The following is a 12,750-nucleotide window of genomic DNA, read 5'->3' as shown; positions in this document are numbered from 1 at the left end:
TCACACACCCCTCCTCACACACCCCTCCTCACACACCCCTCCTCACACACAGCCCTTCACACACACCCTTCCTCACACACACACACGCGGTCCCCCCTCCTCACACGCACACTGTCCCTTCCTCACACGCTCACACGCTCCGGGACCCCGCGCCCCGCACCGCCCGTGTCCGGCCCCGCAAAACCGCCCCCGATGCCCTTGCGGTCCCGACCGCATCCGACCGCATCTTGCGGGTGATGAGCGGGGAGCGGAGAGCCCGAATCCCGTGCCTAAAAAGTTCTGGAAAGCCGTAGCTGCCTAACTGAGTTGGTTTTTTTGGGTTTTTTTTGTTTTTTTGTTTTTTTGTTTTTCTTTTTGCAAGGAAGAGGAGGAAGGGAAAGGTGAGTGTGCGAAATAACAAGGTAAAAGTGTGGGAAGGGAGAAAGCTCCAGAAAGCTCCGCGAAGCTTTTCCATCCTCACCTTTGAAACTTCGTTCACTGCTGATAGTTTTCCAGCTCCTGTTCCACATAACCACAGCAGATCAGCCATGTTTGTAAATTAAAGGCGCTCTCAGCTGCTAAAGTATCAAGTTGATTACTTTTTGTCCCATAGGAAATCTTTGCGGGTTTTTGATAATCAGCTACCTTATGAAACTAGCATAAAACATAGCAAAAAGGTTGTAGAGATTTCTAAAGATAGACTCCTTTATTCGGTGCTTCAGGAAAGTTCATCTCCATTAGGCTTGACTGCTTTAAGATTTGTCAGGTCACAGAGCTTATATCTACAATACTCCTTCATGAGTATTTCAAGGAAAGTGCAGTTTCTTTCCTGGGAAAAGAACTCTATGCTAAAAATCGTTCAAGGCAGGGGAATTTGAGTCAACAGATACCATCTCTCAAATGTGAATTCCCTAAAAACCTATGCTTGTTTAAAAAATGCTGTTTATTTTTTAGCAAAACTTTGTGCTCCTTCCTGGGGTATTGCATTAAAAATTGTATTTCAAAATGCAAAAATATGTGTGAGTTGCATGAGCAGAGTTAGGCTGCAATTCTTCAAATTATGGGCAGCTCTTTGCAGAGTTTGGACTTCAGCTTGGTTGGCTGGAGATTTTTTGATTGATCAAGGAAGTCAGGGAAGTCAGGAAACTCAGGAAAATAATAGTGAGTTACATATTTTACATAAAAGCAATTTCTTATTGTGTAACTCAGAGTTGTGAGTTATACTTGAGAAAGTATAGCAATGTTTATATTCAAAACATAGACAAAGAGAAATATCTATGGGTCAAGGAGATATAAAATGAAAAATTTCTGCCATAAAACCTTATCAAAGGCCTTCAAGCCTGCAAATAAATAACACTCCACATCTGTCCCTTCCAACAGATCCATTCTTTGCTCACACCAGGAACTTCTTAAATTTCAGGACAGGCAAGGAGGAGCAAAGCAAAACATCTGTGGAGAGAAAAGTCAACAAATTTCAAGAGCCAAAGTGTCGTTTGGTCTAAAATCAGAGAGGTCAGGTTAAGGAATCCTCTGTGCAGGATCATAAGCACCAGTTGGGAGCCAAGTACAAAGGAAAGGGAGAGAGAGAGCATCTGCACAACATAAAATCTGCCAGTTTACAGCTTTATGATCAGTTTAACTATTTCTTCAAGTAACAGCAAGCTGAAGAGCACTATGTTGCAACCATGCAATGATAAATGCCAGTTTATTATTACATGTATTTATCCTCATCAGAATATTACACAAGAGCTATGAAATGTAAATTGAGATCCCTCTCTGGACTTTATAATCTGAATTGATTATTATAGTTTAACTAAATGTCTGTACACAACTAAAAAAATCACCATCTAATTAGTTTGTGGGGCGATATCACTGTTGTTCAGTGCCTATTATAATAATTTCCTAAGAAAAGAGATTCTTCTGAAATTTCATTTCAGCATGTACATTCTTGGAGAAGACAATTACAGTGTTTTTTATTGCTCCTTCCCCCCAGTTCCTTCCTGGTATTACAAAGTACCAGGCAATCAAAATGGTCCTCGTTGCAAGGTACAGAATCATTGATATAATTTTTTCCTAGCATAGGTTTCTAATGAGCTTTGAACAATTATGAGGATAGATGAGAATCTCAGTTTCTTAAACAAGTGTAACTTCACATTTACCCCGAGTGAGTGCAGCAAGTATTGCAAGGAGATTAGACATTTCTTGGTCTTTGACAAGCCAAGCCAATGAGAAAATGGAATGCCGTGGTACAGGTAAGACCGCGAATGAGTGAAGAAATGTGTGCAAGAATGAAAGTGTTTTAGAACACTTCTGTGCATGTTTGTACATTCCCCAAAAACCATCTGCATAAACTGAAACTCTGAATGCTACTATGTCTCATATGCATAACACATGCATATGTGTTATGTTAGTAGAACTACACATTCAAATAGTACAGGAAGCATCTATATTTTAAAAAATTAAATTGCTGCTGCTCCAGCTTCATTTGAAGGAAAGACAGAGATTGCACAGATTTTAGGAACCATTATATCCGAATGCTTCACACTTACTGGTCTTGCCAATTAAAATGTACAACAAAATAAAACAAGCAAACAGATTTGAAAGGTACAACAAAATGTGTAAATACCCAGAAATATACTCAGAGATGTGGTTATAGGGAATTTCTTAAAATCTTGTTTTTTCTCTTACCTATTTTCATTAATTGCGTTTCTCTTAATGACTGTTTCAGTTGCAAAGGAATACAAAATCCTGATAGTTAGGATGATGCAGTGCAAAGTGGATGTGTTAATCCAACCATCCACAGATAATAAACTATGGACAAAAACATTGCCGTTGGCAAAAGCAGAAGTTTGGGAGAGTGCAAAACAGAAAAAACGCAAATACAGAGTCTGAATAGAACCACTCTGCTGTCCTGCACATAAGTAAACTCCAAGAGAACACCAACTATGTTTTTTCAGCTTTTGTCTGTGTTGCTGTGCTGAAGGCAGAGCTATTGTGTTACTGGCAGGTTCCCTTCAGGCCCCTCAGGAGCACGAGGTCACCTCCTGACCCCAGAGGGCAGCGGGGGCACTCATAGCTGTCAGCGGTGCTGTGCTTTTCCTCATCCATAGCATTTAATAACTTGCATATCCCACCATCCACCTTACCATCCATCCCACTCCCAATGCATTTAGGGACATTTCTACACTTGTGAACACCACTGATGCAACAGCTGCTTGAATTGGGATAGGGAATTTGGCATAGTTTCCAGAAGGAGGTGTACTGCTATAACCAGTAGATAATCACACATGAAGCTACATCAATTGGCTAAATAAGATTTATATCTGTAGCTGTACTGTACAACAAAGGGTTTCTAATTTTTCTTGGGCTTTTTGCACATACTTGGAATCCATTTTGCCTCTCTGCCTCATTATCTCATAAGCACCTCCCGAGTGTTCTGAAAAAGCATTTTGGAAATTATTATCACTTGTAATCAGAGGTAAAAACAATACAATAAACTGCCTGTCTGCAGCTAATATAAACATTCAGTCACTACTAAAAGCTGGTTTAGATAACATTTCAGCTGTTCTCCAGAACTCTTCAAGTATTTTTCTCTCTCCCTCAGAGTAGAATGTCCAGAGGTTAATAAATCTGAGCTGTGACAGATTAAAGAGAGGAGCAAATTCAAAGCAAAAAAGCTCTTCACAGCACACCCTGCCTACAACTTCCTCTCAACAGAGACACTTCCTCAGCAACTTGACAGGCTGAAAGTGCAACCCAGTAAAGAGATGTAGTCCAAGACATCTCTCAGGTTCCTCCTGGTATTCCACAGCTGCTTCAGCAGCAAAAGTCTTTGCCCTTTCTATTCCTGAAAGTGATTTCAAGCTGTAATTTGAATTCCACATTACTTGGCTCTGAGAAGACAAAGGCTTCCATGAGGATTCAAGAAAAACTGCTGTTTCAGAGGAATCTGGGAAACAGCTGCTCCAGGAGCTTGCACAAAGCTGTCATAGGTCAGTGGAAAAGGGACAAGAAAATTGAGTGCCTCCTGCCTAGCCAGAAAAGACACCACATCAGCTGCCCCCAAGACCAAGGTCCCAGAAGGGTTTGGCTGCTCCATGGTACAAGCTTCACTGACCTCAGGAGCTGCCTGAACTGAAGTGCGCACCAGATGGCACGGCTGGCTTTGGAGAAAAGCAGGAGCTCCAGGACAGTCTGGATGCCACAAAGGGGGAGCAGAACAAAACAGGAAACTCTGTAAATTCATACTTTTCTTAGAACCATAATTGTCATAACACAGAGGTTTTTTTAAAACTTGAGCTATCACCTATGCCTGGTATATGGCCCCACATTCATGCACTTCCATCCCTCACACTGACATCAGCTAGGATTAGTGGTACCCTTCCATCCAGCTTTCCAGGGGCTGTGAACAGTCTGTCACACCCTCCTATTACCAGCTCTGATCTATGCCAGGAGCTAAAGGCAGAGGGTCCAGACACCTGGACAGGCTACTCAAAAGAACGTACCAAGGTCTACAGCAAAGAGGTCCAAAGCCCTGCCAAGAAGGGGGTGTGGGCAGGAATTAGAAGAGCACAGAAGCATCATCAGAGCCTGGTTGTGCGGGGTCCTTCCCCAATTTAAACAAAAATGCACAGCAGCTAATAGCTTAATAAAAGTGCTTTAATAATAAGATACTAATAAGAAGAGGAATATAGACTGTAATTGCTAGATCTCTTCATCCTGGGAACCCTGCTTTGGTGGAGCATTGAATAGACCCAATGAAGCAGTGCAGTTCTCAGACTCTCTGTTTTGAAAGGAAATACAGAACTATTTTATTATATTGCAGTAAATATATCACATGCCTGTATTGTGCCTAAGCATACATGCCTGACTACACATGCTTGACTACAGAGACCCTGCTTGTAACTCTGGGCTCTTCATGGCCACCAAAGCAGGAGATGCAGGCAGCAAGAGATACTGGGTGTCTGCAAAGGGTGGCATGGTTTGGAAACAGGTTATTAGAGCTGCACTGATTCCACACTGCAAAGTAAGTGGTGATAGTTTTCTGTTGATTGGTTTCTGCTGTTTTCCTCCTAGAATAGACTCATTGGTATCAATGATGTTGAAGGCAAGACTCAGCATATTTTCTGTGATACAGGTCACATGCTGGAAACTGGTTATTATTCAGTAGGACTGACTGGATTGGATGGTATACTGAATTATGGCAAATACAATCCTCCCCAAAAGATCAGAGAAAATTCACAATAATTTTTCCTTTGTTGAAAAAATGGAACCTGTAGGCAAGGGTGAAATATTGTTAATACAGGTGATTGGCATAATGCTCTTCCCAGTGTGCGCATGAGACTTCTTATGTTTTGATTAAACATTGCAAGAACTTGAAGGCGTCAGTAGTCAATGCAGGCTAAGGAACAACCACCATAAAGTTCACAAGAGACATCTTTAACATGAAAAACAAATGTTAACAGCATGAAAAACTTACTGTTCATCTCACAGCTGATCTTGTGGGAAAAACTTGTGGAACTTGGAGGATCCAAATCCATCACCTCCAAATTTGTTTTAGGAAGCAGTGAGAATATGACTTGGCCTTCAGAGAGATGTGAAAGCTAAATGGCATTTAATTTATGCTTCTAACATCTCAGATAGTTCTGAATGGATCAGAAATTTATAACTTAGCTCATACTTTTAAACCACAATTAATTTGTGAGAGCAGTTGTATTTTGTGGATAATTATTGCTTCCTTATTATTTTGCAAAAATTATTAAACAGGAGTTAATCAGTTAATCATACCCTCTGATCTTTTCTTCTGGGAATTTGCATTTCTTTTCAAACGTAGTCGGCTATGCAGTTGGGAAAAGATCTGTAGGACACCAGTGTTGTTCTGGTAGTTGATCTTTTACTAGCAAGTGGTGAGTTTTTCCTGCTCAAAGAATACAACTGCTTATGCAAAAAAAATCTGTGTTAAAAGATCTTGGTGTGAGATTAGTTAAGGATTCATTACTTTTTTTTGTAGATTATATAGAGATAATGCAAGAAACAAAACTTCGAGACGGCATAAGATGAAAGCCAAGAGCTTAAATAAGTGGTCTTAGTCCAACCTGTGGAACAATGAACATCTCCAAATGTCTTCTGCAGCTTTTAAAATTAAGTAATTTATTTATACACTTAAACACAAATTAGATGTCAGCTTTAAACTTCTGTTATAGAAATTTGCCATAGAATCCAATTCAAAAGGCAATTTAACTTTATTAATGTGGGAGGAAATGTGAGCATAATGTGAGCTATTTTTTAACCTTAACTGCCATTCCTGCTGTTGCAAGAAAGTGCCTTACACCTATCTGGAAAGCCATTATTAGCAAACTGAATAATTTATCACTTCCAATTTACAAGAAATTAGCCCTTCCTAAGAGTAAAACCAGAAGCCATTTAAAAAATAATAATTCAAAAACTTATGTCAGGTTCCTAATTTGAGGAACAGTAGGAGTGTCCTGATGTGCAATTCAGAGAGCATTATTTTAGAACCAGAACCAGCTTTTCCTGTCTATAAAAGCAGGTGACTGTGCTTTGCTGCTACCTTATGGGCACTTTTACAGATGTTTGAACTGAATTTTCACAGGTAGAGAAAAGTGGGAAATTGTGACTTGGAAATCTCCGTGCTTCACCTTTATAATGCTATTTAGAGACATCCTCTACTATTCAAATATTACCATTAATATATAGGATGGAAACAGACTTATCGCTTACATCTCTCTTTAAAATGAACTCTGCATTATTTGAAATGTATTACTTTTGAATTAAATACTCTTATATTTAACTAACTACAGGTAGTTATGGGACCAGCCTTTGTGTTGAAAAAATAGCCTTGACTGGGAAAACAGGGGAAATCAGATGCCCTATTATTCATAAAAAATAAACACATTTTATTCATAAAAAGAAATACATATGGCAAAGGACAAAGTTTATGGGGCAATCTTTGGTTAATTCCTGTCAAGTGAAATTGCACTGAATAGAATTTATTTTCAGATTCCCTTTCTATCTACATAGCTGTCCACAGTGCAAAGTCTGAGTTAAATGCTGCCGAGGCTGACAGTAGTGCTCACTGTCTCTTTTGTGCTGGGTAAACAAAGGCTCATCAGTGAAGAAGCAGTCTAACAGTTTTTAATACCTAGTGAGGTATCAGCTCCACTTTAAAAAGAATAATAATAAAAAATTTATTAGGTATTGGAAATGTTTGGAATCTGAATTGCATAGTGAAAGGGTGTCTCTGTGACTACACAAATGTTACACGCATGATGGATGGGTAGTCAGGCTGTATTTACTAAGGAGACTCTTTCTGTGTAAATTCCAGTGCTAATTAGAAGTTTGTTTTGGAGAACAAGACACAAAGCCAATCAGTTTGATGAGCTGAGAGATTAGAAGCTGAGCTCACTAGCTGTCTTTGACTTCAATCAAGAAATGCTTGTGTTTAAACAAATGAAAATGTTACCAAACTTTAGTCAATGATGATTTGCAGTGACACTGCAGTGCTGGATTTACTGTTCCTGGATTCCTCCCTGCACATTTCTGGTGGTCTGCAGGGAGCAGGCAAAAGTACTGTCCTTCGTGAGGTAATTAAAATTCTTACCCAGTTGCAAAAGCTTTCTTCTTTTACCCGTTTCCCTTCCACTGCTCTGCAGCCAAAGGTGGCCCCACCACAGGTACTCCCAGGAATGCACAAATCTCTGGTATGAGGCTCCATCAGCCTGAAGATAATGTTTGTATGTCTCATCTTGAGCTGGCCACAAAACCATAATTTTCTCTCCTTTTTTTTCCCCTCCAAGCTTTCCTCCTGTGTAAAAGCAAGAAAAAAACCAAACCTGACTGGTGTACCATGCACAGTGAAACCAAGCAAACTTTCTTCTTCTTTTTCTTTTTCTGTTTCTTTTACTTTTTCTGTTTCTTTTACTTTTTCTTTTTCTTTTTTTTTCCTTAGAGTTTTTTGCAAGTGCTATAAAGGAACATGGAAAAATATAGCTATTACTGCTCTAGGATTTTTGATAAAATATCAAGAACTACAGCAGACTGGAAGTTGCTCTGACAACGAGTTACTGAATACAAGCCAACTATAAAATAAACATAGGTTATATAGGTCAGCATATGGAGTTTATCCTGTAATTTTGGGGGAATACTATATATTATAACATTTCCAAAGTACTCTATGATCTCTGTAAGCTGGTGGCACAAACATGTAAGATTGAATTAATTGGCATGGCAATGAAGCCACAAGTGCAAGACCCTACAGGAAAAAAACCCCAAATTTTAAATCCCAAACCAGCTGAATAACATGTAAGCTAAGAAATTCCCAATGAGGTTGGTTTGGGGTTTGGGGGGGTTTTTTTGATTTTTTTTTGGTTTTTTGTTTTTTTGTTTTTTTGGGGTTTTTTTTTGTCATAGAATTATAGAATCCTGTAATTGTTAAGGTTGGAAATTACCTTTAAGATCAAGTCCAACCATCAACCTAGCTAGCACCATGTTTACCACTGAACCATGTCTCAAGTGCCATATCCACATGTTTTTTAAAAACTTTCAGGGATGGTGACTCCACCACTTCCCTGGGCAGTCTGTTCCAATGCTTTATGACCCTTTAAAAAAAAAAAAAAATTCCTGATAACTAAATGTCCTTTGGCACAATTTGAGTCCATTTCTTCTTGTCCCATCACTTGTTACCTGGGAAATGAGACTGACCTCCACCTCACTACAGCCTCCTTTCAGGAAGGTGTAAAGAGTGATAAAGTTCCCCCAGAGCCCCTTTTCTCGCAGGCTGAAGAACCCCAGCTCCCTCAGCTGCTCCTCACAGGACTTGTGCTCCATGCTTTTTTACAAGTTCTGTTGCCCTTCCCTCCCTGGATTTGCTCCAGAGCCTCATTGTCTTTCTTGCAGTGGAGGGTCCCACTACAGAGGGAGTAAGTGCTTGTAGTAAAACATTACTATTTAAAAGAAAAAATATAAACTACTGTTAATCAAGGTAATGTAGTTTCACTGTCAAGACCTGCGAAAATCTTGCTCTATAGAGAAATCTTCAGTAAGGTCCAAGTTTCTGAGGTTATTCTGCAACATTTAAGGCAGCCACAGGATGGCACTGTAAAACTGCAAGTCAAAACCTCGAACTCCGTGCCTGCTAACACCAACTTCAATGTGCTAATTGCAATCAATGCAACCAGTCGCCTCAAAGCAGGCCCCACCAGCTTGCTCTTTAATGGCTTTTTTTTTTTTTTTTTTTTTTAGTTTCCAACTCCTTTCCCGAAGCAAATCAGCACCCTCAGGTTCAGGGTCTCACAGACCCTGCTGCTGTCACTGCAGGCAGAATCCTGGTGCTGGTGGTACCTGGCAGGAGGCTGGACAGCTCTGGATGCTTTAGGCAGGCAAAACAGCCATTCTGATGGAAAGAATTATGAGACAGGCTATCTGTAGGGGAGTTTTTCTATTCCTAAACAGTTTAACATTAGTTTATTTCATAAAGCATGATTTTTATGCCTTTATTTTTCAACAGCCTGATATAACTTATTAGCTCTGTGATTGTCCTCATCATGCATACAGTGCTCAAAGATTGACATTATCAGGCTTATTTCACACACTGTTCTCCTGATAGTATTTCTGCAAGAAGCAGAGTCCAGTGTAGGTTGCAAAAGTGTGGGTGGGAGAGGGGTGTGGTTGCTGGAGCTAATGTGCAATGTTGAAAATTATTGTGAGTACAATGGCTGCTTTTTGGCTGTAGCATTTTACTACATTTAAGTACATAATATCTATCTTTTGCTTCATCTAAATGCCAAATTACCCTCATCCCTTTGAAAAACAACTTTCATGAAGCCTTTTATTCCTTAAAATTTTCTGATATTGGGCTCCTCCAGGTACCACACTGAACTAGCTTATTTGCATTTGAAAAGTAGGACACCTTCAAAGTTCATGGGTTTAATTGCTTTGCCAAGGTAACAGGTTTAACTTTTATATATTTTGTGTAATATGGTGTAATACTGACAAAATAATAAATTCCACATCCCATCCTGAAGCAAATCTCTCATTAAAGTCAGTTTGAACTTTACCGCAAAAAAAAAAAAAAAAATTGAGCAACTGAGCCTGGAATTCAGAATTACCACATGCCAGACTTTGCAGCAGCGACTGCAGCAAAGCTAACAAAATCCAAAGTTGCTGGAGATCAAATCTTTTGCTAGCAGTAAATAATTAATAGGCAATTGTTACTTTAAAAAATATTATCTAGGGAAGATAATAGCTGTTCAGTATAAATTCTTTTTTTCCCTCTAATACATATTTTAAAACACTTGTCTTTAAAATAAAGTTAATTTTTGTGCCCATGTGAATTTGCTACACATTGTGACAGAGCCTTTCCAAGAATATCTGAAACATAACAGCCATCATGACAATTTTCAATAAATCATTCCTGGCTGGGAGTCTCAGAGGAAGAGAAACTAAATGATGATTGAATTATCCTTCTATCTCTAAAAGCGATCTTTCTGAATCAGGACTGAGGCACTGTGAGGAAATGGATTTGGAGCACTAATATTTCTGCTATCATGATTCCCCCTGTCCTCTGAAGAGCCAATGTACCAAATTTCTGCTTTATAGATGAGATTTCAGAGTGCAGAGTTACAGAATGGCCAGTGACTCCATGAAGAGATGGAAGTACAGGATAGTGATAGCGATACCCCACCTGAACTCCTCGTGCAGAAATGCTGGAGATGCAGAAACCCACCAGGTTTGATACCAAAGGCAATGTGACCTGCATAAAGGGCACATAAACTGGGAGTTACATGACTCCAGACTAATACTTCCAAAACAAAAGCTGCAGGTCACAACAAGGACCTGATGGCTCTGCCCCAGCTTCCAGCTTCCCGACCATGTCTGTGCCCCGGGCAGAGCGTCTCTGTGCTGCCTTCCCTCTCTCTGGCCAGGCTCTGCCATCTTCACCTCCAGAGGCAGAGGAGAAAGAGGCATCTGTAATCAGGCGGTGAATTTAAAGGCAGACCAGATGCTGCTTGTGGAGCAGTGTGCCTCTCTCTGGCCAGAGCTGAACACTTTTCATCCACAGAGAGATAAACATCTTATTTCTGCGGCATGTCCTGTTTTGCAAACACCAAAGTAAGTACATGCCATGGCTTTTTAGCTTTTCCAGAAAAGCTGTGAGGCCATGTTTCCTAGGCAGTCCCTGTCCACCTAGAAGATCAAGTAATAGTCAGAGCCAGTGGTGGGCAATGCTGTAATCCACCTAGCAATATTAAAGATCTCAGTTGCAAAATCTCTCTAAATCTCTCTAAAGAAAACAAAATTATAGGAGTATAGGCACTGCCTCCAAGTCTTATTTTTTGTATTCTGAATACAAGCACAATTTGAGCATTTCCTGAAAACAAACAATATTGGCATATTTTAATCACACCATCAGGTGAGACAATCATTCTTGAATTATACATATATTTTGGTATATTTAAGCATCTATTATTATATAATTGATGAAGTATTTCAATGCTCCTTTACACTCTACTAGGATACTCAGTGGTTTAGAGAAAAGAAATCTCACAAAGGAATCTTGCAATCACAAGCCTTACACAAACCCTGGCTCCTATACTCCAGTGTCCCCTGCATGTTCCTTAAAAGTCTTTGAATTAATACCTTAAATATTTATACAGCTATTTGTTTTCCTAGCTTCTGTCAAGAACTAATGAGCTTTCCATTAATAAATTATATGATGTACCTTTAATAACTTCAGTAGTGCTTGCAAATCTCTGTTCAATGAAGATGTAGAGACTTGCACAGATGTGTCTTATGTCATGTGTCTTACCTGCCACAACAACTGAACAAATCAAATGGATTTTGTGCAGTTATTTGCTGCTAAAATGCCAATATAGAGTTTATATTAAAGGAAATAAGCTGTTCTGGCATAATTTTCCAATAATCCCTAGACAGAGCTCTTTCTAGCTTCAGAAATAAGGAAGGGATGCAGAGATGTGATTGCAAGGGTCTATAAGAAAGCCCCCCATTTCTGACTTTGAGATTAGTGTGAATCTTTAAGATGCAAAGCCAGAGGGTCATATTCCATCTAAAAACTAACAAGTGTGACTTCCAAAATAAACAGCATTGACTGACATTGGTTCTGAATTTGACCTGTTGTTTAGAAAACATTTTTCTTTGGTTAATGCCCCAGAATACAAAATAGCTTCACACAGTCACAATTATCTAAATGGATTGCACGCAATGGATTATGCAATGGATTGCATAAAAATGTTATTTTTACATACATAAAACATACATAGAACACAGTATAATGTTAATGTTATTTTAATAATTACATTGGAAATATCTTTATACGATATAAAAATAGTGAGCACCTATACAGAGATAAAAGTTTAGTTAAGCAGGTCCTGCCTTTCATGAACTCATGATGGCTGGGCCTGATCTCCGGCTGGCCTGTGTATGCCACATGATGCCACTCAAATGCTTTTCCCTGGCACTGAGATCAGACTGACAGGCTTGCACTTTTCCAGATCCTCCTTCCAGCCTGTCTTGTAGATGGGCCTATCTCTTGTTAATGGGGCTCTCCCAGGAATAGAGGGATTTATATCAAATGTGTTTTTAATGTCTGAAACAAAGCTCATCTGTTAGCACTTGTGTTAGAAGACCCCGAATTACCTAAATGTTTCAGGAAGTTTTCAAGGGACACCTTTGCTTTCAGGTCAGCACGGAGCAGGAGCTGGAGCTGAGCTGTTTCAAATGTGGTGATACCAA

The 12,750-nt window shown here is 39.4% G+C and overlaps 1 long non-coding RNA gene across 1 annotated transcript; it reads left to right on the top strand.

Annotated features, from left to right (window-relative positions):
- The first annotated feature begins 303 nt into the window (after positions 1–303).
- On the top strand, positions 304–7,204 carry LOC135308696 (uncharacterized). Its single transcript, XR_010369084.1, has 2 exons — positions 304–2,231; positions 3,584–7,204. It is a non-coding gene; the product is annotated as an uncharacterized LOC135308696 (long non-coding RNA).
- The last annotated feature ends 5,546 nt before the right edge of the window (positions 7,205–12,750 follow it).

The sequence above is a fragment of the Passer domesticus genome, chromosome 1, assembly GCF_036417665.1.
Source record: "Passer domesticus isolate bPasDom1 chromosome 1, bPasDom1.hap1, whole genome shotgun sequence".
Lineage (NCBI taxonomy): Eukaryota > Metazoa > Chordata > Aves > Passeriformes > Passeridae > Passer > Passer domesticus.
Note: the sequence above shows the minus strand (reverse complement) of the source record. Positions and strands in the feature narration are given on the sequence as shown.